This window comes from Bos javanicus, chromosome 18 (assembly GCF_032452875.1).
Source record: "Bos javanicus breed banteng chromosome 18, ARS-OSU_banteng_1.0, whole genome shotgun sequence".
NCBI lineage: Eukaryota > Metazoa > Chordata > Mammalia > Artiodactyla > Bovidae > Bos > Bos javanicus.
The window spans coordinates 65928485-65952787 of NC_083885.1; the positions used below are offsets into that span (position 1 = coordinate 65928485).

General features: G+C 50.3%; 1 long non-coding RNA gene across 1 annotated transcript; it reads right to left on the bottom strand.

The window, feature by feature from the left end:
- On the bottom strand, window positions 1-17173 carry LOC133229832 (uncharacterized). Its single transcript, XR_009730653.1, has 3 exons — window positions 16698-17173; window positions 14056-14488; window positions 1-235 (listed from the first exon to the last, which is right to left on the bottom strand). It is a non-coding gene; the product is annotated as an uncharacterized LOC133229832 (long non-coding RNA).
- Window positions 17174-24303: the final 7130 nt, after the last annotated feature.

Genomic DNA, 24303 nt, shown 5'->3' on the forward strand with positions numbered 1-24303 from the left:
GTCAGGCAGAGAAATATTTATTATAGGAAGAAAGAAAGTGGTTTTAGAGAGAAACCAGTGCTCTCTTGTTACAGCCAACCCTTCTTATACCGTATCGATGGGAAATTGTGCCCCAGAGGGGTTTATCCTTAGCCCACAGCTGGAGTCCTGTGGTCACATAGTCAAAGGGGTCTCATGGTCGGGTGGTCATGTAGTCTTGAGGAACTGGCACCAGCAGGGAAAAACAGGGTATCGCCTTAAGGAAAAAACAGGAGGCCGTCAGGGCAACGTGGCCACCATGATTCCACCCCTTGTTTGTCAGGTCACCACCATGGGCCATATTTTAACTACAGCTATGAGCCCCTTGAGAGCCCTAACACTGGCTCTGGTCCTCAACAAGGCCCAGCTCCTCTCCTCACTGAGGCCTGGCTCACTTCTCACCACGGTTCACCTCTGATCCTCCCTGAGACCTGACTTTGCTTCTCTGAGGCCCAGCTCTGGTCCTCCTCGATGCCAGACTTTGCTTCTCTGAGGCAAGGCTCCATTCTGCACTGAGGCCTGCTCCACTCCACACAGAACCTGGCTCACTTCTCACTGAGGTTCTGTTATCCTCCTCCCTGAGGCCTGAATTTACTTCCCTGAGGCCTGGCTCCTCTAGGGACTGAGAACCGGCTCCGCTCTCCACCGAGGCTCCTATCCGCTCCTCACTGGGACCCACCTCCCTCAGCACTGAGGCCCGGGCCTCACAGAGGCCAGGCTCGCTTCTCACTACCTTTCACCTGCTTCTCCCTGCGGCCTGACTGCTTCACCGAGTCCCGTCTCCGCTACTCAGGAAGGTTCGGCTCAGGTCCTCCCTGAGGCCCAGGTCACATGTTACAGAGGCTCACCTCTGCTCCTCCCTGAGGCCCAACTTCGCCTGTCTTCAGCCCGGCTCCGCTCCACAATGAGGCCCGGCTCTGCTCCTCACCGAGGCCCGGTCTGGTCCTAAGGCTCGCCTCCGGCCTTCACTGAGTCCTCGCTCTGCTCCTCGCTTAGGCCCACCTTTGCTTCTCTGAGGCCTGGCTTGCTTCTCACTGAGGTTCGGCTCTGCCCCTCTGAGTCCAGACTTTGCTACTCTGAGGCCCTGCTCCGCCCCACTCCACACTGAGGCCTGGCTCACTTCTCACTGAGGTTCCGCTCTCCTCCTTGAAGCCTGACTCTGCTTCTCTGAGGCAAGTCTCCGCTCCTCACAGAGGCCCAGCTGTTCTTCCCTGAGGCCCTGCTCCACTCGTCGGTATGGCCCGGCTCTGCTCCTCACTGATTCCCAGCTCTGGTCCTCATTCTGACCTGATTCTGTTCGTCTCTCAGACCTGACTATAACAGGAGTCGCCATCAATATGGAACTTAAAACCACAACCTTCACATACTTTAAAATTGTTATATTAAAAATAAAGATAATTTTTGGCAACAATGTATAGAAATTGGAACTTTTAAATGTTAGTTGTCGAAATGTGATATGGCTCAATCTACTTACGTAAAACTTTGGCATCTTATAAAAAATATAAAAATGCAGTTATCATCAGTTTCAAAAAGTCTGCTCTTACATATATACCCAAAGAAATTTAAATAAATGTTGAAATAAAACTTGTATACCAACATTCACAGCAGTGCTGTTCTTGATGCCCCTCTGAAAGAAGAATCAAAACGCCCATCATTGGGTTATGGGAAAAGGAAAGTAGGGTAGATCCATTAGGTGTGTTATTTTACCATATAAGGAGCAGAATCTGTGGACATCAGTGGGTGGGGTCCTCAAACACTGAAACATGAAGTTAATGTATAACGCCTGGATTTGCCTACGGCCATGCCACCCTGATCACACCTGATCTCGACTGACCTCTTAAGCTAAGCAGGGTCTGACCTGGTTAGTACTTGGATGGAAGAATCCCTCAATTCCACTCCAGGCTGTGCCCGCAAATATTTAAAAGCAAGGACTGGAACAGGTATTTGTACCCCATATTCACAGCAGCCAAAAGGTGAAATCAAAACATGTGTCCTTCAGCAGATGAATGGATAAACATAATGTAGTAATGAACAAAATAGAACACAATTCAACCTTTAAAGTAATTCTCACACAGGCTTCCATGTGGATAAACCTGGAAGTCAATATCCTAATTGAAACAAACCAGACACAAAAAGACAAAGGTTATCGTTCCACTAGTATGAGACATCCAGATAAGCCTCATTCTAGGTTGCCAGGGATTGAGGGTGCTGAGTGTTTAATGGTTACAGTTTCACTTCAGGAAAATGAAAAGATTCTAGAGATGAATGGCAATAATATTTTTACAACAATGTGAATGTAATTAATGGTATAGAAGTGTATAGTTCATATGATTCAAATGATAAATGTTGTATGTCTTAATCACAATGAAAAGCTCTTGCTACATGGTGCAAGGGAACACACTGAAATTATCCTCAGTGAAAAAGCCCTACAGAAAAGCCACCCAGACCATATGCATCTTGTACACTTTAAATCCATGAAGACTTTTAACGTGAGGAAAACCCCAGGGATGGTTCCAGAAAAGAAAATTGCATTAGAATGGAGAAAGGCCTTTGCACAAAGTTGGGGGCACCTGGCGAAAGTTGAAGTGGTCTTGTGGATAGGATTGCAATGTGGAAAGCATAATTATCCCTCATTTTGGAGTTATGTGCAGGGAGAGAGGCCCTGTTTTGGGTAAAACACACTGTAGTGCCTGGTATGAGTGTAGCAAACTTTGTACTGCTATTTAAAGTTTAAATATTTGAAATTGACTAGGAAATAAGTTACTTTTCAATACATGTCAGTAACATGCCAGAAAATCAGAGATGACATCAAACACTGCTAATAGAGGCCAAGACTTACTTACCCAATTCAAATTCACCCAAAGTAGTGATGCTAATTGCCCTTGTAGAAGTCCGCATAGTATAAAAAGGCACCATGGGAAGAGTATATTAGTAGCCATGTCTTGGGTGCTGAGGATGACCCTGATGTAGCTGAAACTGTGGGATTTCTGAATTCTAGTTTTCCACATAGTACCACCAAAAAATGCCAGAACTAAAAATGAGTTCAGTAAAACTGCAGGATCATTTGTCATTCTCTACACTAATAATGAAGTATCAGAAAGAGAAACTAAAAAAAAAAACCATTTACAATTGTGTCCCCCAAAAACTAGGAATAAATTTAACCAGGGACTTAAAAGGGCCGCACACTGAAAACGCTAAGACATTGATCAAAGAAACTGAGCAGACACAAAAAAATGGCACGCTATCCCATGCTCATGAGTGAAAATGTTGTTAAAATATCTATTCTACCCAAAGCCACATACACATGCAATGACTACCAGTATTTCAGTGACATTTCCCACAGAAACAATCTTAACATTTGCATGGAGCCACAAAGGACCCGGAAGAGCCGAAGTGACGCTGAGAAATGAGAAGAGGCTGGTGGCATCTTTCCCCTTGACTTCAACCCACATTAAGCAGCTAATGACACCACAAGACGTGTGGAATTGACACAGAAACAGGCAGAGACGAGAGCCCAGAAATAAACCTACAGGCCCATGGTCAGTCAGTTCACAAGAGAGGACCTAAGTAAATACACTGGGGAAGGGCCAGTCCTCTCAATAAACAGTGCTGGGGGATGGACACCACACACAACACTGGACACCGTCCCGCAGTGAAAGTGAAGTGAGGTCGCTCAGTCGTGTCCGACTCTTTGCGACCCCATAGACTGTAGCCTACCAGGCTCCTCTGTCCATGGGATTTTCCAGGCAATAGTACTGGAGTGGGTTGCCATTTCCTTCTCCAGGGGATCTTCCCAACCCAGGGCTCCCACATTGTAGACAGACGCTTTACCGTCTGAGCCACCAGGGTAGTCACCATCCTATACTACAGACAAAAACTAAAAACCCACGACTTTCCACATCAAACTTTTCCAGTCCTGAGTTCTCTGAAGAGAGACACACTCAGCATCAGCCACACACAGAAACTCTCTCCGCAATTTCCTCACCTTCTCTTTCAATGGCACCTCTTCTCCGCAAATCCTGAGGAGACCAGACTCCCATCAGCCTTCACTGAACCCCACAATGTCCCAAAGCTGAAGCCCCAGTGGGTCCTGAAGGGCCAGGCTCCTGTCACCATGAACTGGACCCCACAATGTGCCAAAGCCAAAACCTGAGCAGGTCCTGAGGAGACCAGACTCCCTGTCTTCCTGAACTGAACCCCACAATGTCCCAAAGCTGAAGCCCCAGCAGGTCCTGAGGAAACAAGACTCCTATCAGCCTGAACTGAATCCCACAATGTCCCAAAGCCAAAGCCCCAGAGGGTCCTGAGGAGACCAGACTCCCATTAGTGTGGACTTGACCCCATGTTGTCCCAAAGGTCCCAGGCTTTCAGCATGGACTCAGCCACGAGTGTTCCAGAAGCCAAAGCCCCAGCAGGTACGAAGGAGACCAGGCTTCTGTCCACTGACAGCGGGAGCCAGGTGCATGGGCAGAGCTTCAATGCCCTGGTGGGTCAGGGAGGGGAGCTGTGCGTTCCCTGCCAGCCAGTAAGCACGTGCAGACCGAGCTGCCCTCACAGCTGAGTGGGGACCCCACACCCCTGAGGGCAGTTCTACTAGGTCCATTAAAGTGTGGAAATTCAAACTGAAACAGAGCCAAGGATCCCAAAACTTCTCCAAAATAGTCAAGGAACAATTAATTTAAAGACATAAACACAGAAAATCGACATGATCTTGGGTTTAGCACACAAAAAGTCAGTCCACAAAAAATATTGTGGACTTTAAAAATTAAAGATGTCTACTCTGAAAGACCTTATTCAGGAAATCAAAAGATAAACTACAAACGGGGAGAAAAATGTTTGCAAAACTTGTGTCTGATAAAGGATTTGGACTCAAAATAGGCCTCTTGAACAGAATCTATAGACTAAAGGCAAAATGGACCTTTCATAGACAGTGGGCTTTATTTTACAGGGTTCTTTCCAGAGCGCAGTAGCTAAGAGCACCGAAACCTGTGCACATGTAATCCGGAAAGAAGCGACACACAGAGGGCAGATGGTGGGAGCCAGGCTCCTCACTGTGGGAATGGGAAGGGCAGACACACGAGGGGAGAGCCTCTGCCCTCATGATCATAAGCCAGTGGCTACCTGGTGGTTTTGACGGTGCCACCTAGGAGAGCCAGCTTTGCAAGGTAAGCCCTGCTGGACTCGACACCGGGCTCCTTTCCACGGACAGGATGGGGTGGCTGTTCTCACGGGCCCCACGGTGGGAGATATCATGTCTGATGAAGCCAGGCCTTGGTATTTCCCAGGTCCTCCTTCTCCCCAGATGCCCACCCACATGACAGCTATCTGTGCTGGTCTATATGGGGCTGCGGTGATCTCCTAAAATGAGGGTTATTTTACACATGGATAATGGGCTGAATCGTGGCCCCAAAAGCTGAGTCCCCCCAGAACACATAAAACAGGGCCGTTGTCTGGGGAAACGTCTCTGTAGATGTAGTTAAGGATCTCAAGGTGAGGTCATCTCCGGTTAAGGTGGCCCTCAATCCAACTGACCAGTTCCTTATGAGACAAATGAGGAAAGACAGAGGAGAAGCCACGTGAAGACAGAGGCAGAGACGGGAGGGAGGGGCCACAAGCCCAGGGACCCCTGGAGCCCCTGAAGCTGGAAAAGGCAGGAAGGATCCCATCCTGGAGCCTCTGGAGGGACCTCAACCCTGCTCCACCTTGATCTCAGGTGTCTGGTCTCCAGGACTGAGGAAGGATAAACTCCTGTTGTTTTAACCCACCCAGCTTGTGATCATTTGTTAGAGAAGCCATAGAGCAGCCACACAGACCCTGCTCTGTAGGATCCTAGAAGTGTGGGTCTCAGTAAAGGAAGATGGAGGGTGGATTACAGAACCCTTGGAGTCAGCACTGGGATCCCCCCAAATCCTGAAGCAGTGTCTGGATGGCAAAATGCTGAGGGGTCAAGTCTGAAGCCTGTCCCTAGGGGTACGGGCTGCACAGGCCTCCCCAGGTTCTCACACCGGTACACGTGGTGTAACATCTCAGCCAACTGAAGAGGACATTTAATGTCATCGTTCACGTTGCTAATTAACAACCCACCGGTTACACGGGTGAAAATCAGGACGCCTGCTACACGGACGGACAGCTCTGAACGTGGCCAAGGGTGAGGACTGACGCAGCCAGCAGCCCTGCTGCCCTCCCACCCCACTGCCAAGGAGGGTCTGCAGTGCGAAGCTGGGGGACCCATGGAGGCATCTCTAAGTGAACGCTGGCTGACCCCCAGGCTGGTGGCTCCTGAGCCTCCTCCAGCCTTCCCAGCTAAGACACCTGAATGTGAGCAAAGACCTCAGAGGCTGGAGGAAGGGGCCTGGAACCACCCCAGCGGCAGCACGCTTGCCGAGTTGGCTGTGCAGGCCAGGCAGGATGGTGCTGACCCCAGGGGCTCTTCTGGAAGCTTTCCATCTTCTTACCTGAGTTACTCCTCTGCCCTGCTCCCACTGCCTGTGTTTTTGCTTCCTCACCTCTGCCTGGGAAGACTTCCAACAGCAGGTACCAGCAACACAACCTCTTCCTTATCAAGTGGCAGCCTAGCAACTCCTGCAGAAGGCCCAGCAGAGCCCCGTGCAGGCGACCCCCTGACACGCCACGGCCCCTCATTCCCTCTCGCCAGCCCAGCGCTGCGGCCTCTGATGGCAGAGAAGGTGATGTCTGGTACCGCTGCTGGCGCCCTCCTGCCTGGAACCAGGGCCTCAAGCAGGCACACCTGGGAAGGGCTGGCCAGCTGGGTCACGCTGCCCGGGTCAGCCGATCCTCGCCCACCAGGGGCTCAGTTACAGAAAACAGAAATCGTTTCCCACTTGTAGGCCAGTTAACATACTTAGAAGACAGACCAGGGCTGCAGCCCCACGTCCATCCTGACCTTCAGGACACAGCTGGTCGGTGATGCCATCCAACCATCTCATCCTCTGTCGTCCCCTTCTCCTCCTGCCTTCAATCTTCCCCAGCATCAGGATCTTTTCCAGTGAGTCAGTTCTTCGTTCGAATCAGGTGGCCTAAGTATTGGAGCTTCAGCTTCAGCATCAGTCTTTCCAATGAACACCCAGGACTGATCTCCTTTAGGATGGACTGATTGGATCTCCTTGCAGTCCAAGGGACTCAAGAGTCTTCTTCAGCACCACAGTTTGAAAGCATCAATTCAGGCTTCCTTGTGGTCCAACTCTCACATCCATACATGACTACTGGAAAAACCACAGCTTTGACTATACCGACCTTTGTCAGCAGATGTCTCTGCTTTTTAATATATTGTCTAGGTTGGTCATAGCTTTTCTTCCAAGGAACAAGCATCTTTTAATTTCATGGCTGCAGTCACCATCCACAGTGATTTTGGAGCCCAAGAAAACAAGTCTGTCAATGTTTCCACTGTTTCCCCATCTGTTTGCCATGAAGTGATGGGATCGGATGACATGATCTTAGCTTTCTGAATGCTGAGTTTTAAGCCAGCATTTTCACTCTCCTCTTCTACCTTCATCAAGAGGCTCTTTAGTTTCTCTCTGCTTTCTGCCATAAGGGTGGTGTCATCTGCGTATGAGATAATTTTATTCTGGCAATCTTGATTCCGGCTTGAGTTTCATCCAGCCCAGCATTTTACATGATGTACTCTGCATATTAGTTAAATAAGCTCCTGGTACCCATTTTTTAACGTAGCTGCTTGTTTCATAGCACTTTATATTATGCAGGTACAAGTTCTTTGTCACATGTGTAGTTTGCAAATATTTTTTCTTCATTTCTGGCCTGGGTTTTGACTTTCTGGATAAGTGATTTCACCAGTACAATTTTCAGTTTTATAAAGTTTGCTATTTTTTCCCCTTTTCTGTGGATTTTCATGTGATGTGTTGGAAATAAAAGTTTGTGGTCTACATGACAAAAGCCACAGCCATGTCGATTTTCTTCTATAATTTTAAAAGTTTTATATTTTAAATTTGCCTTTAGACAACTTGGAGTGTCTTTTGGTTTGAGTTGTAAAGTCTGTTCCTACATTCCTTTTGTGGTTCCTAATTGCCCTGTAGTTAGGTTGCACAAGTCCTGGGATAGTGGCCTCGACCCGTTTATTTCCAGAGTGTTGTGCCTCGAGCACGACGGGCAGGAAAGACCCCGGCCGCTCTGCAGTGGGAGCGGGCGTGGCCTGCATTCTCCCAGTTGGCCCGCAGAGGGCGACAAGCTGCTTCTTCCCAGGGCCGACCGTGTCTTCAGGCCGCAGGCTTGGCCCAGGGCGCAGCGGACGGGCATTAGGTCTCCTCAGGACCGGCCGGTGCTTTGGCTTCGGGAAAATGCAGGGCTTTGTCCACGCAGAGGGTGGCTAGGTTTCCTCGGGACCTTCTGGGAGGGACCCCTGGGAGAGCAAGGTGAGGCAAGGTGGGGTGATGCTGCCTCTGGGGCCGGGGGAGGCGGCCACAGACGGCGACCGCCTGCAGACAGTGCTGCGGGCGCCCCTGAGTTCTTGCTGGGTGTCAGGGCGAGCGCAGGCACCAGGGCAGACAGCTCGTTCCCGTGGCTCTTGAGCAGAACTGGGGCACAGGGCTCAGTCCACAAAACCTGAGACGCACTTCCCGAATGGCAAGAGGTGGTTCTTCCACCTGCCAGACACGAAGGGAGGGGTGGCCACTGGGCCACCCTCACTCTCGGGACCTTCTAGGAGGCTCAGCGGCCCCAGTGCGCGCTGCGTGAGGCTAGGACGGGGCAGGTTGTGCAACAGGAGGCGCGGTGCGGGTGGCGGGGGGCTTCCTCCAGCTTCCTCGCGACCCCTCCTTTCCTCAAGGGTCTCGGAACGTCTCCCCTCCCCGTGACGGAGGGTAGTTCCCCAGGAAAGCTCAGGAGAGACTTGACCCCCAAGTGGGGCTGCTCACGTGGTGCCCACCCTCCCCCTCCAACATGCCAGGCCCCAGAAGGGGAGCCTTGCTCAGTAAGACCCCCTGGCGTGCAGTGGTGCTGCAGGGGGCCGCCCCTCAGGGCACGGAGCTTTAGGTCACGAGGAAGGTGGTTTGCCAGCTCTCCTCAGCCCTGCCACCACCCGCCTTGGGCAATTCACAAAAGCCAGAGTCTGCATCAGAACCGACCAGCCCAAAGTGAGCAGCGAGGCCCACACGGCCCGGACACTCCCATCGGATGCGAGCCGACCTCCCCAAGCCAGCAGGAGAGGTCCTCTCCGGGCAAGTCATTTATTTACTTCTTGGGTTACATTTATTCCCAGGCCTATGTCCTCTTGACCTTACTGTGAGATGGTTTTCTTTCTCTCTGATGCTAATTAGTGTGTAGGAACACAACTGGTATTTGTGTACTGATTTTTGTATCATGAAGCTTCACATACTATTGCTGCTTTTGGTAGTTGCACACGGAAATCTACAATTAGCACACCACTGTTTCTGCAACAGCCAGGTCATCCAGAACACCAAGACACACCACGCCCTTCGAACCCACGCCGTCCTACAGTCGTAAACCGCGTACCACTCTGGGGGAGCGGCCTGGGTGGGGCTTGGCCTCTGAAACAAGTTTTGACGTCTTCTCTAATTTCTGGCTCTTCGTTGACGTGGTTGTTTTGAAAAGAAATGTACGTAACTTCTGAACTCTAGAAAATTGTCCACAGCAGTAGAATGGGCTCCCATTTGCATCTCACACAGAATTCAGCCCTGTTTTACACAAAGCAGAAACCCTCTGCCAGGGAAGTGGCACGTGACCTCCAAGTGAGGACATTATTTTGGTTTCTACATTATAATCCAATCCACAAAGCCACGTCCACTTCCACCAGTTGCCCCAGTTCTAGAGAAATGTCTTTCCCATTCTGATCCGTGTTTCTTTCTCTGGGACCACAGACAGATACTTTCCCTCCTTGTCACAGCCTTGATGGACTGAAAGTGCACCCGATGAGCGGGCTCTGGGTGGCCCTTTCTTACGGTAACAGGCATCAGTGCTTCATTAACTGTTTGTGACTAAACAGACATCGCACTTACCATCTGAACCATTTTATGTACACAGTCCTGTGGTATCAGCCACACGCATGCTGTTGTATAAACATCCTCAGCACCCACGTCCAGATCTTTCCCATTTTCACTGTTGAAACGCTGTACTCCGAACACAAATCCCCCTCAGTCTCCTTTGTGCCTTTGAGCTGCACGTCTCTGGATGCCTCCTGTATATGGAAACTTACCACGTTTGTCCTCTCGTGACAGGGCTATTTCACTGACCATGCCTTTGAGGTTGGTACGTGCTATAGCAAGCACCAGCATTCCCTTACTTGTGAAGGCTAAATGGCACTCCTTTGTGTGCAGACCACACATGGTCCATCCACTCATCCATCGGTGAACGCTCAGGTGGCTTCCACCGCTTGGTTGTTCTGATTCACGATGCTCAGAGTGTGGACATGTACCCACATCTGTTCCAGGCCCTGCTTTCAATCTTTTGGGTATGATTCTCTCTGACCGGGTGTTTCAAAACTTTTAAAAGAACATTGGACAGACTTCCCAAATATCAGGTTCTATTTAAAGTTCTTCTGAATTCCAGTTGACTTTGGGGTGCTTCAAAGGGCCCTGGAGCATCTCAAAGAGAGACCCTAAACTAATTAGGTTCATTTGGAGGGTTACACTGCCTGGGAAACTGTCCGAACTTGCCGTTGCTTGTGTCAGAAGCAATCATGAGGCTGTCCCGTTTTATCACAGCCACCGCACAGGGAGAGGACTCCGGGCGTCTCCTGCTGCCTAGTCCCTCACCTCACACAGTGTCCAAGGAGTCTAAGGAACACCTTCATCTCCTGGCCCTCGGGTCTTGAACCCCACGCTGCCTTCCACAGTGCCCAACTCTACTTTCTCCAGGGGTTCCTCTCTGCATCCGTTGAATGCCTTTCACTCCAGTCTCCTGGGCTGGCCGCTGCCCAGAAGCCCACGTTATAATCTTTATAGACGCTCAGTCGCGAGGAATACACCCCAGGGTAGGGAAACTTGCTGTTGGCTCTACCCTTTATACACAACAGAGCCTCCTCAGGGAGAGTCCTGGCAATGCCCTGGCAGTGTGCAAACGTCCCTGTCCCCACCCACTAGGGACCAGTGAAAGGCCTGGGTCAACCAGAGATATCTGGTTAGACAACGGGAGAGTAGAGGATGCTCAAAATCCTACTGGGGGGACTTCCCAGGTGGTCTGGTGGTTTAAGAATCCACCAGCCAAAGCAGAAGACACAGGTTCGATCTCTGGTCCAAGTAGATTCCACGTGCTGCGGAGCAACTAAGCCCGTGTGCCTCAACTACAGAAGCCACGCACCCCGATGCCTGTGCGCCCCCAAAAAAGAAGGCACTGCAACGAGAAGCCTGCACACCACAGTGAGGAGAAGCCTGCGCTCCCTGCAGCTACAGAAAACCCTCCTGCAGCATCAAAGGCCAAGTGCAACCAGGAACAAAGAAAATGTAAAAACCCATTAGGTTCAGAGGGAATTTGGACAGTGCTCTGACCCCTTCAGGTCAAAGCCCCCTGGTAAACGTTTCCCGGACACCGGATTCCATTCTAGGAGAGTCCAGTTGCGGGTTCAGCATGGGAGGATCCCCTTCTAAGCCAGAAGAAACACCTCTGGAGTGTATCCTTAAGAACTGGAAGTTCTTAAAAACAGTTGGGCTAAGAAAGGAAACACTTAAAGTTTATTGTAATGCTGCCTGTCCTTTATGGAAGCTGGGAGGATGGAGAGGAAATGGCCTGAAAATGGGTCTCTAAATTACAGTATCACCTTGCAATGGGGTCTTTACCATCACAAGAGGAGAAAACGGACCTAGGTTCCCTACGTTCAAGTCTTCAAGATCCTTTCCCCAAGTCCAACCCTACGTGGCTTTTGTAATTAGAGGCCTGGGGAACCAGAAAACACTCCTGACATCTAAGGTGATCCCCTTCGAAGCTCCCCAACCCTCAATGGGGAAACCGGCCTCCCCTGCTCCTCAGGAGCCAGCAGCCTCTCCAGAGCCACCTACTCCTCTGGACCCCTCCAACTGACCCCAAATCCCACTTCCCTGAAACCTTTCATACCCTCCGTTACCCCAGGAGGGCAAGCCAGTCCCTCCGTAGTAGGGGAGCTTCCTCTCGCCCAGGATCAGGGAAAGTGACAAATGGCGAAGGACGATCAGAGTGTATGTGCCCTTCTCTCTAACCAACTGAGCCCAACATGGAGACTAAGCCGATCTTCTAAGGAACCTAGTAAGTCTGCTGAAAGGTTTTAGGCCTGACTCTGGCCTCTGATTTAACCTGGAAGGATGTCCCAATAGTCCCACCTGCTGTACGCAAGGAGAGCAAAGCACCCGGACCGAAGCGCAGGTACGTACTGCCCGGCGTGCCAGGGCCTCCATGCAACACCCACTTCTGCCAGCTGTTAGGCCAGATGGGGAATAGGAGATGCACACAGACCAGGAGCAGTAAATGAGGCGGAGGCCCTGTGCCTTCCCTCGTGGCCGACGGGAGGACCGTGCTGCCACTGAGGAAAGGGGGAGACATGGTGGACCTGAGGTTCTCACCCAGGGAGGTGGGAGTGCCCAGTTCTCCAGCATCACATCGCAGGACCAGCATCCCTGAGCCTCTCAAGGAGACCTTACTCCTCCCAGGAAAAATGCACGGCCACGTCTTCGAAGGTCAGGCCATCCTGCTATGACTATGACAGACGAAACCACAAAAGCTACACGCCCATGGAGCCACGATCCACTCTCCACCTCCCCGCCAACACCGACCCCATCCTCTTCCCACACTCCTCAACACGGAGGAAAACCAGGCCTGGTGCCCCTGTCTCTTCACTGGGTAAAGCCCTTGGCAGCAGGAGGCATCTAAGCTCTGGGTGGAGAGAGAAGTGCGACTTCCACAGGACAGCCCCGCGGTGTGGCCACGGCCATGTAACCCCAAGGCAGATCAGCAGACGTGCGCCAGGCCCCGCGCCCAGGGCCACCGCGACCCATGCCCCTGGCGTCTCACTGCCCTCCCGACACTGGTGTTTCAGTCACTTGCCCGTAACCCCACTGGTGACAGTGCAATTCCCTCAGCATGTGGCCAGACACGTGACACCTGGCGGTGGCCAGATGCAATCACCAGCCCTTTACTGATCCCACGTTAACATGTGGGAGATGGCACGCAAGGCCACCAGCAGGCTGCACTCTGGAGGGTGGCCAACCACGCGGTCTGGGATGCAGTCTTTGTGGGATCAAGAGGGTTGGATGCCCCGCCTCCCGGAGGACGTGACTGGCTTGTTTAAATGACTCTGCACGTTTGTAGGGAACTGAAACTCACTACAAACAGATAAACAGGAACTGCGCCTGTTCCCTTTGATGAAAAGGGTTGTAAGGTTAGGAGATATTACCTGTGAGAAGAGTGTGGAGGGAAATGCACTACAGCCATTCGAGGGCATCCTTGTTTCAGCAGATCTGGGCACCATGTCTATTGGCCTTAATTTGAAAACTTACAACTTGACAGACAGCAGCCAGAATATCACTAACAAATTCCACAGGAGCCAGGCTGACCACAGACTCCCACAATTCCCCTTAGTGATGGCAGCCTCAAATCACTCTATATGCTGTCACAGAGAACCGAGTGTGATCTCAGATACCCATAGTCCTGCATTTCCTGTACTTGCTGTGCCCTCAGAAATTACAACCTTCCTCCATTCATCCAACTGTCATCCAAAACCCGGTGACACTGGCAACCCACCCCCGGTCTGGTGACTTCCACAAAGGACTGATCACATGCACTCGGCCGAATGAAACACCCACGACTCTGGCAAAATCCTCACAAAATCTTGGTGAGTCCACAAAACGGTGAATTCCAAGTTTCAGCCTAAGTATGTCTTTAAACAATCCCATGGACAGAGGAGCCTGGTAGGCTACAGTCCATGGGGTCGCAAAGAGTTGGACATGACTGAGCGACTTCACTTTCACATGTGCATAATTTATGGTAACACAATTAGTAGTCCTCATCTTTTCACAGATTCAGTGTTTGTAAACTTGCCTACTTGCCAAAACTGTGGAAACCCCTCAAATCAATACTTACATTTTTACATGCGTTCACAGACATTCAGCTGTGTCTGACTCTTTGCAACCCCATCAACTGTAGCCCACCAAGCACCTCTGTCCATGGGATTTCCCCGGCCAGGCTCCTCTGTCTGTGGGATTTCCCAGGCAACAATACTGGAGTGGGTTGCCATTTCCTTTTCCAGGGGATCTTCCTGATCCAAGATCGAACCCTCATGGCTTGCATCGCCGGCAAATTCGTAGCACTCAGCCACAGGGGAGGCACCTCACAGATGTACAGACACACAAAAACATCTGAGTCACCAGTGATGCTCTGCCTTCTCATTTCAGCTCTCGTACTGGAAACAAGCACTCTTCCCATGATGTCTTTGGTGCCCATTTATGCTTTTTCTCGGTGATTCTGTGGTCCAAACAGGCCTCCAAGCCTGGTGCCTACGTGCCGCCTGGTGTTCCTAAGCACAAAGAATGTGCCGTAAAGAAAATACGTGATAGGTTAGAGTCGTTCAGTCATGAACCACTGTTGATGGCCATGCTTTCAGTGTTAACAAATCAACAGTATATAGTAAATGAGCTGCTTAAAAAAAAAAAACAAAACAGGAAAACAATGTTATTTACTGACTAGTGGACAACAATTTTGTGACTAGAGGCTCTCAGGAAATTAATTCTGTTATTTCCCCTAGAAACAATGGTTGTGCATCTATTAACTCAGTGAATTACAAAAAATGACTATTGTGAATGACAACTAATTGGACTTCAATAAAGCTGTTTTGCTTTTTTTTTTAAACAAACTCTTAAAATTTGTAACTTCCTAATTTACTATGCTTTACTATTATATATATGTTCTTGAAGTTATCCATGTCTACTGTAGCATTACGGAGTTGACAGGATATAATGCGGTACCTTCTCTGCATCTTTGTCTCTTCTCAGGTTGCCACAACAAAACCCCTGATTAGATGGCTTCATGGGATGTACGTTCTCATATTTCTAGAGGCTGGAAGTCTAAGGCCAAGGTGCCATCAGGATTGCTGTGTCATTAAATGGCCCTGTCCTCTACGGAGACAAGCAAGCACCTCCTGGTGTCTGGTCTTCTTATAAGGACACAAGTCACACTAGGAGGCCATTCTCATGCCCTCATTTGTCTTAATCACCCATCTCCTTATAGGTGACACCTAAAAAGTTCCATTGGGTGTTAGTGCTTGCACGTACAAATTTTGAGGGGCACAATTCAGTCTACAACAGACTGACCAATATTATATAACGGCCTTTATGCCTTGTGAACATTCTGGTACTTTGGCAGACTAGGGTTAAAGGTAAAAGACCTCCATTCGCTAAACTCTAGGGTCTTTCTCTAATGTGAACTTTCTGGTGATTAATGAGGTTAGAGCTCTGGCTAAAAGACTTCCCATATTCTACATCCATAAGGTCTTTCTCCAGTGTGACCTCTTCAATGCTTAATGAGGTTAGAAATGTCACTGAAGGCTCTGACACTCGCTACACTCATAAGGCCTTTCTCCAGTGTGAATTCTCCAGTGCTGAAACAGTGTCAAGCTATGGCTAAATGATTTCCCACATTGCTCACAGTCATAAGGCTTTGCCCCAGTGTGAACTCTATAGTGTGAAATGAGGTAAGATTTGCAGCTAAAGGACCTTCCATATGGCCTTTCTCCAGTGTGAACTTTTTGATGTTTAAAGAGGTTGAACAAGCTGGTACACATTCATCACATGAGATCTTAAACAAGTGTGAACTCTGTGGTGTTGGAACAGGTGGCTGAAGGAAGTAAAGAACTTCCCATTCACTGCACTCATAAGGCCTTTCTTCAGTGTGAACTCCTTGCTGTATAATGATGTGAGAACTCTGGCTAAAATATTTCCGACATTCAATGCATTCATAAAGCTTTGTTCTAGTAAGAATTCTCTGGTGAGTTATGAGGTCAGACTTATAGCTAAAGATTTTCCCACATTCACTGCAATCATATGGCTTTTAACCAGGAGGAACTTTCTGATGCATAATGATCGCTAAATAATTTTCTACATTCATCACACTCATGAGGTCTTACTCCAGTGTGAACTTTCTGGCGTTGAAAGAGGCCAGAGCTTTGTCTAAAAGATTTTCCACATTCCCCCCACACACAAGGCTTTTCTCTAGTGTGAACTCTCAAATACTCCCTGAAGATACAGTACTTTTACTGCACCTGTAAGATTTTTCCCTCGTGAGGACTCTCTGGTGCTGAACAAGTATGTGTTTGGGGCTCCAAGCTCTCACGCTCTCCAGTCAGTGACTTTTTACAGTGTGGAAGGCCACCGCACACTCTCCTCTGCTGTTTGGCTTCTCCCTGGTGTGAGGGGCCTGTTGCTGAAGATGTCCTGAGCTGCCCAGGAAGTCCTTCCCGACCTCCTTAAAGGTAAAAGATTTCCCTGACGCTTGGAATTTGCGACTCTTCAAAAACAAGGCTCTGTTCGTGCTGCTTTTGCAGTGTTTCTCGCCAACATGCCACCTGTGCTGCTGATACAGGTTTTCCACGAGATGAAATCGATTTCCACAGGCCCCACACGTGTGCAGTTTCTGCCTGTGCTGTATTTCCTGGTGTTCAACCAAGTGCAAACTGTCTCTCGACACGGGCCCACACACCTCACACAGGTGTGCCTTCTGGGGAAACAGACCTGCTTTGAGGGTCCTGTCCTGTGGCATGACAGGCAGAAACGCTCGGCTCAGATGCTTCCTTATCCTCGCTACACACCGACAACCTGAAAGAAAGAAATGCTGGTGAAGTGCATGTTGACTCCGGTGAGAAGGGGTAACCTGTAGAAAAGTGTGTGTGGGACAAACCCAGAACAATCAGTGAGATTGTTCTGAGGACTAAAGACGTGGGGACAGGTTGAGAATGGTCTACTTAGCAGAATTGGTCCTCTAAAGATCACAGATCAGAGGCAGACTCAGGAGGCTAAATACACTGCCACTGTGAGACAGAAAGGGTCTATAAGTCCTTGCTCTGGGGAAAACGCTCAGGAGACCTGGGCGTTTGCTGACATGGGTGTGTTATGTAGAACACTGAGTTTAGGCTCTGAGTTTAGGCTCAGGAAAATGCAACCGCGACAGAGTGGCTGGTGTTCAATGACTTAAAAATTACGTGTGTGAGAGCCTCTGGGGTGAGGCCCCGCCCCGCAGACCCCAGCCCGCCGCAGGCGTGCAGCCCGTAGGCCCCAGGCTGGCCTGCTGCGCCCCCACCCCAGAGCGCCGAGCTCCGTGCGAGCTGCGGGTGTGGCCCGGCCGCAGCCTCCCACCCGGCCCCGCCCAGACGGGACCAGACCAGTGAGCGCCCGGCCCAGCCCCGCTCTCTGGAGCCCGACTGTCCCCCTTGCCCCAGCTTCCCCTAGGCCAGCTGTGCTCCGACATCGGATCGCCTCTCTTGCCTTGGGTACCTGCCCCTCCTCTGCTGGGGCTTTGCTGACTGGCGTCATCATGCAGGTCTGGTTCACATAGCAACGTGCAGGACAGCGGTGGTCAGGGCCCTCCAGGAGAACTGGGTGGAGGTGGCCACGGGGTCCCCGCTCCGCAGGGCCAGCTCCGTCGTGACGGCCTCTCCCGGATCTCTGAGAGGACGTCCTGCCTCACGGCCGCCGGGCTCTGTACTGTGAATCTTCCCGGCCCAGGCGGCTGGCTGCACCGCAGAGCCCACAGCTCCTCCCAGCCTGAAGCCGACCTATCTTTTAATAAGCTATTCAGACAGAGTAGCCTGACTGCAGGACTTTAACTCTTGGGACAAAACAGTCGTTTACACCCGCACACACACCGGTGTGGTGTAGAATATGCACTATTTCCGGCCCAGTTTGGTGGGGGTGGGTGCCGGGGTGGAGGGTTGGTTTGGAATCCGGAGGGAGACCCCGACAGAACACGTGTCCACGCCGGCGCTCCCGGGTGTGCGCAGGCTCCCCGCAGAGCGCAGGCCGCGAGCTGGGCGCTGCCTGAGCCCCACCCTCTCCCTGCCCAGGTCGCAGGCAGGGGCTTCGGGAACAGGGGTGCCAGAGCAGGGGAGGAAGGTGGCGGTCGGACCTGGCCCGGTGGCAGGAGCGGCAGATGCCCGCCGAGGCCCCTCAGTTTTTAGAGGAGGCCCGTCAGTTCGGGCCACTGACCTGAGTCCCACGTGCGGGACTGCGGAGGGAGCGTTCTCAGAGGCGCTTTGAACGGAACGGGGCCTGGCTTCCCGAGGGGCCTTTTGTGCCATTTGCAGAACACTGTGCCGACCCCGCGCTGCCCTGTACATTCTCCCGGTGGCGCCTGGTCCCTGATCAGCGGTGGGAGTTTTGTAGATTGTACAGAAATCAGCACACTATTTTCTTGCAGCTTTCAGATTTTGCTAATCTGGATTATACAGCAGATGTAAAGTGTTTTAGCAAAATGGAAAATTATGTGTGCAGTTATTAAGATGGGATTTCCAGAGCTGTGGGGCCTGGACCCAAGACCAACAGAGCCACCAGCTCACACTGCCAGTCTGGGAGAGCTGCAGTCATGAGACTCCAACCCAGGAGGGCACAGAGGTGGGACTGCTCCCAGTGGGCCTGGAGGGCAGAAACTGAACCACTGAGGAGCATTCTTAAGGCTTAAAGTTCAAACAAACTTGCCCCAGTAAGTTTTGGACTTATCTGGTACCTATCACTCCTTTCTTCCTTCCCTTTAGAATGGGAATTGCTTCCTTCTGACATGGGAATGTCTATCCCATGCCTGTCCCATTATTATATTCTGGAAGCATACAACCTGTTCGGTTATACAGATTCTCAGCTGGAGACAAATCTGTTGAAGGATAAGCTGTATTTCAAGTCTCACTCACATCTGATTTAAATGATACTTAGATGAGACTTTGGAATTTAGAGTTGATGCTAGAACTAGCTAAGATTTGCGGGCAGAGATTGACTCTGAGTATGGGGTAGGTTTGAGGGCCTTATCCAGGGGGTTACAAGTGCCAAGTTCTCCAGCATCACATCATGGTATATGGATCACTGAGCCTTATCAAGCAGATTCCATTCCTCCAAAGAGAAGCACATGGCCACATCCTCAGAGGTCACATTACCCTGCCAAGATGGTGACAGAAGCATCACAGAACAGTCCACTTCAGAGCCACAGTCTCTTCCCCCACACGTCTATTCCATGCCCAACCTCCGCGCAAACTCCCTAACTCAGGGTTCTGAGAAACTAGACCTTGACACCACTGATGCCTTGTGCCTTCATGCGCCCGTGAATCACTGGATCCAGACATCCACAAGAGGAAGGTGAAAAAACATACAGGTGAACCTTGGATAACACAGGTTTGAACTGCAAGCGTCCACTCATGCTTGAATTTTTTTCAGTAAATAAATACTACTTCATGAGCTGTGTACAGGTTGGTTGAGTCAGCAGATATGGAGCTACAGACACAGAGGGTCAGAATGTAAATTTCATGTGGATTTTAGAGTGTGCAGAGGGTTGGTGCTCCTAACCTCTCGTCGTTCAAGGGTCAACTGTGTATCTAAGCCATGCGCTGGCATAGAAGGATCCAGCTGCTCATTTTACCCTCATATTACCAAGGGCTCAATACCAGATCCTAGAGCCATAAGGTACACTCTCTAAGGATGCACCACTCTTTCCAGTGCATATCCCTCACTTCTCTAGATTCCACAGCCGCATGCCATGGCTACCACCACCTGAGGGTTCACACCGTAGGCACGTCCCTGGTCTCCCCATGTTACTTGTACCTTAATTGGCATCTCTTCACTCCACTGTTGCGGGTGGAATTCCCAGTGTATAGTTATGGAGACAGCCAAATACGTGACACTGAACATATGACACAGATAGACGTTTATAAATCACATAGATGCAGAGCCTAAGAAAGGAGGACACACCACACCACACAAGACCACATGGAGGTTGTATTTCAGAAAGAGTAGGCTTCCCCTGTGGCTCAGCTGGTAAAGAATCCACCTGCAATGCAGGAGACCTGGGTTTAATCCTTGGGTTGGGAAGATCCCCCGGAGAAGGGAACAGCTACCAACTCCAGTATTCTGCCCTGGAGAATCCCAGGGACAGTATAGTCCAAGAGGTCTTGAACAGTCAGACACGACTGACTGACTTTCACTTTCACTAACTAAGTTAGTTTACAAATAATCTGACCCCCAGTTTGATAGAACAGAAAAGAGTAAACCGCCACGGACTGCGGAACGTAAGCTTTGTAGTGTCAAGAGAAGTGTTCCTTGGTTTCGATGGGAGGATGTGATAGGCTTTTTGCAAAATTCCATGGATTGGTAGAAACTGAAACCTGCTACAAAGAGAGAAACAGGAACTGCTCTCGTCTTCTTGATTAAAAAAGAAAAAAAGAGGGGGAGTATCTGGCTAGGAGAGCTTACCTGTAGGAACAGAGTGGGGAGGGCAACTTGTATTCAGGATATCTGAGCCATTGTATTTTTCACCCCCCACGTTAAGGTTACCCATAATGGGCCTATGTGCCAATCTAGCAGACGACACCCACACCATGCTGTACACAGTTCGCCATGATTTGATATCACACCAGACATCCCATGTCTTCCACTAGCAGTCGCAGCCCCAAAACTGTCTATGAAGCTCTCCCCGCCTGGCTCTGTTCCCTGCCTCAGACTCAGTCACACAGAACCTCCTGTGGGTCTCAGACACACATGGCTCTCCTCCGCTTCTGTGTTTCACTTGCTGCCCCCTTGTAGAACCTTCCTCTGTCCACCTCTCCCTCACTCAAGTCACAGCCCACAGGTGGCCTGCCCCAGAGAACACGTGGTTCAGTGTCACGCCCCAGGGCGGGAATGGGACACCTTCTACTGTGTTGGTTCCACAAGCAGCCCCGGAAAGGTGGAGAACGTGATGAGTCTATGGCCGGGGGTTGGACGCGTTCGTGTTTCCGTGTACTCCTGCACGGCCCTGAGGTGTCTGGCAGCCCTTTAACCTCTGACCCTCAATGCTCACTTCGCCTTTTATCAGGTGTCCCTCTGCCTGTCACCCTCCCCCAGTTGCCACAATGCTCTCAGAAACAGGTGCCCACCTGAAACTGCAACAGAACGCCCTGCGGCTCCTGGGCACGGAAGCCTTTCCCCATCCCCAGCTTCTTGTCTGTCGGTCAAGGGATACACACGACGATATCTTGATTTCCACTGCAGAACTAAAACAACCAACAAATAGAAAACGCTAAGCACTTGAGGAAGCATTCTTCTGAGACGATGAGGAAGCATTCTTCTGAGACGATCAGGAAGCCGACGAGGCCAGATTGAAGAAACGCAGGCCCAGCACACACGCCCTGGTCCTAACTGCCCCCCTGAACCCAGTAACTCCCCACTGACAGCCCGGGGGTTGGGACGCACTGTTTCAGGGCACGTCCCCACTGCGTCTCCCTGCGCCGGGCAAAGCAGTACAGACAGTTCTCTCTGCTTCACGGAAAAGTCGAGCGCGAGATCCCATCCCGCACTTGCGCACAGACGCTGCGCTTTCGGCCTCACGCCTACGACACCTACGGCCACCCACCGCCGCCTCCCCCCGCCCCACCCCGCCCTGGATCCCGGGCCGGGCTGCGGCCCCGCGCTCCGGGCTTCAGTGTCTGGTGGGGCGAGGGCGGCGCGGGTCCGCGGGACGCGCGTTTACCTGAGACGGCCCGGCAGCGCCGGCTGCCATCGGAGTTCGTGAAGGGCGGAGCAGGGCGGGGCTCGGTGCGGCCATCCCCATCCCGGGCCAGGCGAGGGGGACGCCGGGCCACGTGGGAGCCTCAGATCCGCCTCGGTGCAGTGGGGACAGCGCGTCTTCTCAGACCAGAACGTCCCTCACGTCTGTCCAAAGCCTTAGGCACCGGTGCCCAAACAGACCTAAGGCAGTTATAACGTCAGCCACGAGAGGGAAATCAGAAGTCCCGGCCTTGCGAATTGGTCCTAAGACCCTTGCTCCTTGGAAGGAAAGCTATGACCAACCTAGACAGCTTATTAAAAAGCAGAAACATTACTTTGCCAACAAAGGTCCATCTAGTCAAGGCTATGGTTTTTCCAGTGGTCACGTATGGATGTGAGAGTTGGACTGTAAAGAAAGCTGAGCGCCGAAGAATTGATGCTTTTGAACTGTGGTGTTGGAGAAGACTCTTGAGAGTCCCTTGGACTGCGAGGAGATCCAACCAGTCCATTCTGAAGGAGATCAATCCTGAATATTTACTAGAAGGACTGATGCTGAAGTGAAACTCCAATACTTTGACCACCTGATGAGAAGAGCTGACTCATTTGAAAAGACCCTGATGCTGGGAAAGATTGAAGGCAGGAGGAGAAGGGGATGACAGAGGATGAGATGGCTGGATGGCATCACTGACTCAATGGACGTGCATTTGAGTAAACTCTGGGAGTTGGCAATGGACAGGGAGGCCTGGTGTGCTGCAGTCCATGGGGTCGCAAAGGGTAGAAACACGACTGAGCGACTGAACTGAACTGAACTGAATCATCCTCCAGTAAAGGAGGCAAAGCTCTCCTGGGAAATGGTGCTTTTGGGTTTCCAGGCAGAGGCGGGACTTCACTCCTTCTTAAAGAGGTTGTACTCAGATTACTGGAGCGTCCTGTCAGCAACCAAAACTCTTAGGTGTTTGGCGACCTATTTATTAGTTTGGACTCCAGGAAGTTCAGCATGCTCTCAGAGGCTAAACAGATTCAGATTCTCGCAGAAGCTATAGATATAACGTACCTGTCCTCCATAGAATCACAAAAGGTGTGTCCACTAGTAGAGAAGACTCATAAATATCATGTGCAATTCAAGCGTCAAAATTATAAAAATTCAACCATGTTTTGAAATTCAAGAAATTATCTTTAACAATCGTATGACAATGATCATAAATTGACAAAAGTAATTTATGTAAATTTGGAGTAATTGCTCTGCAAGAAATTGAGACATAAATCTAGAGTAAAAAAATGCCAATTACAAATTGGCAATTGCTATCTACCTCTACAAGGATTAACTCGTGTGCTCTGCAGCTGCTGACTTTCAACATCTCCCAGAAAGGAGTTCAAGGTGGAGAGCAGAAATGAGGCACTCTGCTCGGGGAAAATTAGCAGGATAGGTCTTCAGATAGACGTTTTCAGGAGCCAGTTTTATGAGCCCAGTTCTTATATCTCCTCATATCTAGAAAACCACCAAAACCCTTCATTGTGACGACTGTTCCCTGTGACTAGTACTAACCTTGATGAGACTAGCAGAAAACTTTTGCAAAAAATATGCCTGATTGCATGTACTCCCCCTTCACCAGAAGTACATATGTACTGACTCTCCCCTCTGCCTCTCTGGAGCAGTTTCGCAGCGCTCTCTGAAATGCTGTCTCCCAGGTTACAGTCCTCGTTTTGCCCCAAATAAAACTTGATACACAACTTCCACGTTGTGCATGTTTTTTAAGTCAACAGAAACAAACACTGGATGTTGGTATAGAGACGTAAAATTTGTCACAAACGTAACAGAACGGGACTCCCCTGGTGGTACAGTAGTTAAGAATTCTCTTGCCGATGCAGGGAACCCAGGTTTTATACCTGTTCAGGGAAGATTTCACTTGCTGAGGAGCACCTGGGCCTCTGTGCCACCACTACTGAGAAGCCCACGCACCTAGAACCCATGCTCCACAAGAGGCCACAGCGATGAGAAGCCTACACACTGCAACAGAGAATAGCCCTTGCTCAGTGCAGTTACAGAAAGCCTGTGTGCAGTAATGAAGACCCAGTCCAGTAAAAAATAAATTAATTTTTTAGAAAGACCTACATTATTAAAAAATGTAACAGGACAGATTATGGAGAACATTTAAAGGCATGTGTATATTTTGATCCTGGATTTATGGGTAGAGCGGCACCAGACAGCAGTGAGAAATGTAAGCTTTTAAATACGGTCTGCATGCCGCAACAAAGACCAAAGATCCCACATGCTGCAGCCAAGACCTGGAGCAGCCAAATAAATAAAACTAACTATTAAAAAGGAAAAGAGTTCTAAAAAAATAAAAAAGGGTCAAACTTGAATCAGAGGGGCATCGGTAAATAGCAGAGTAGGAAATTATAGGTCCTTGTTCCCCCTAAAAACTCTAACAACATCACGCTGGTCAAAATAGTTTTTCAAGTACTGTAGAAACCAGTGAAGGATCTGCAGAAACTAAGCAAGCACCCTAACGAAAAAAATCCCACAAATCAAAATGATAAATTGGGGGGATGTCCCAGAAGTCCAATGCTAAGACTTCGCACTTCCAGTGCAGGGGGCAGAGGTTTGATCTCTGTAAGG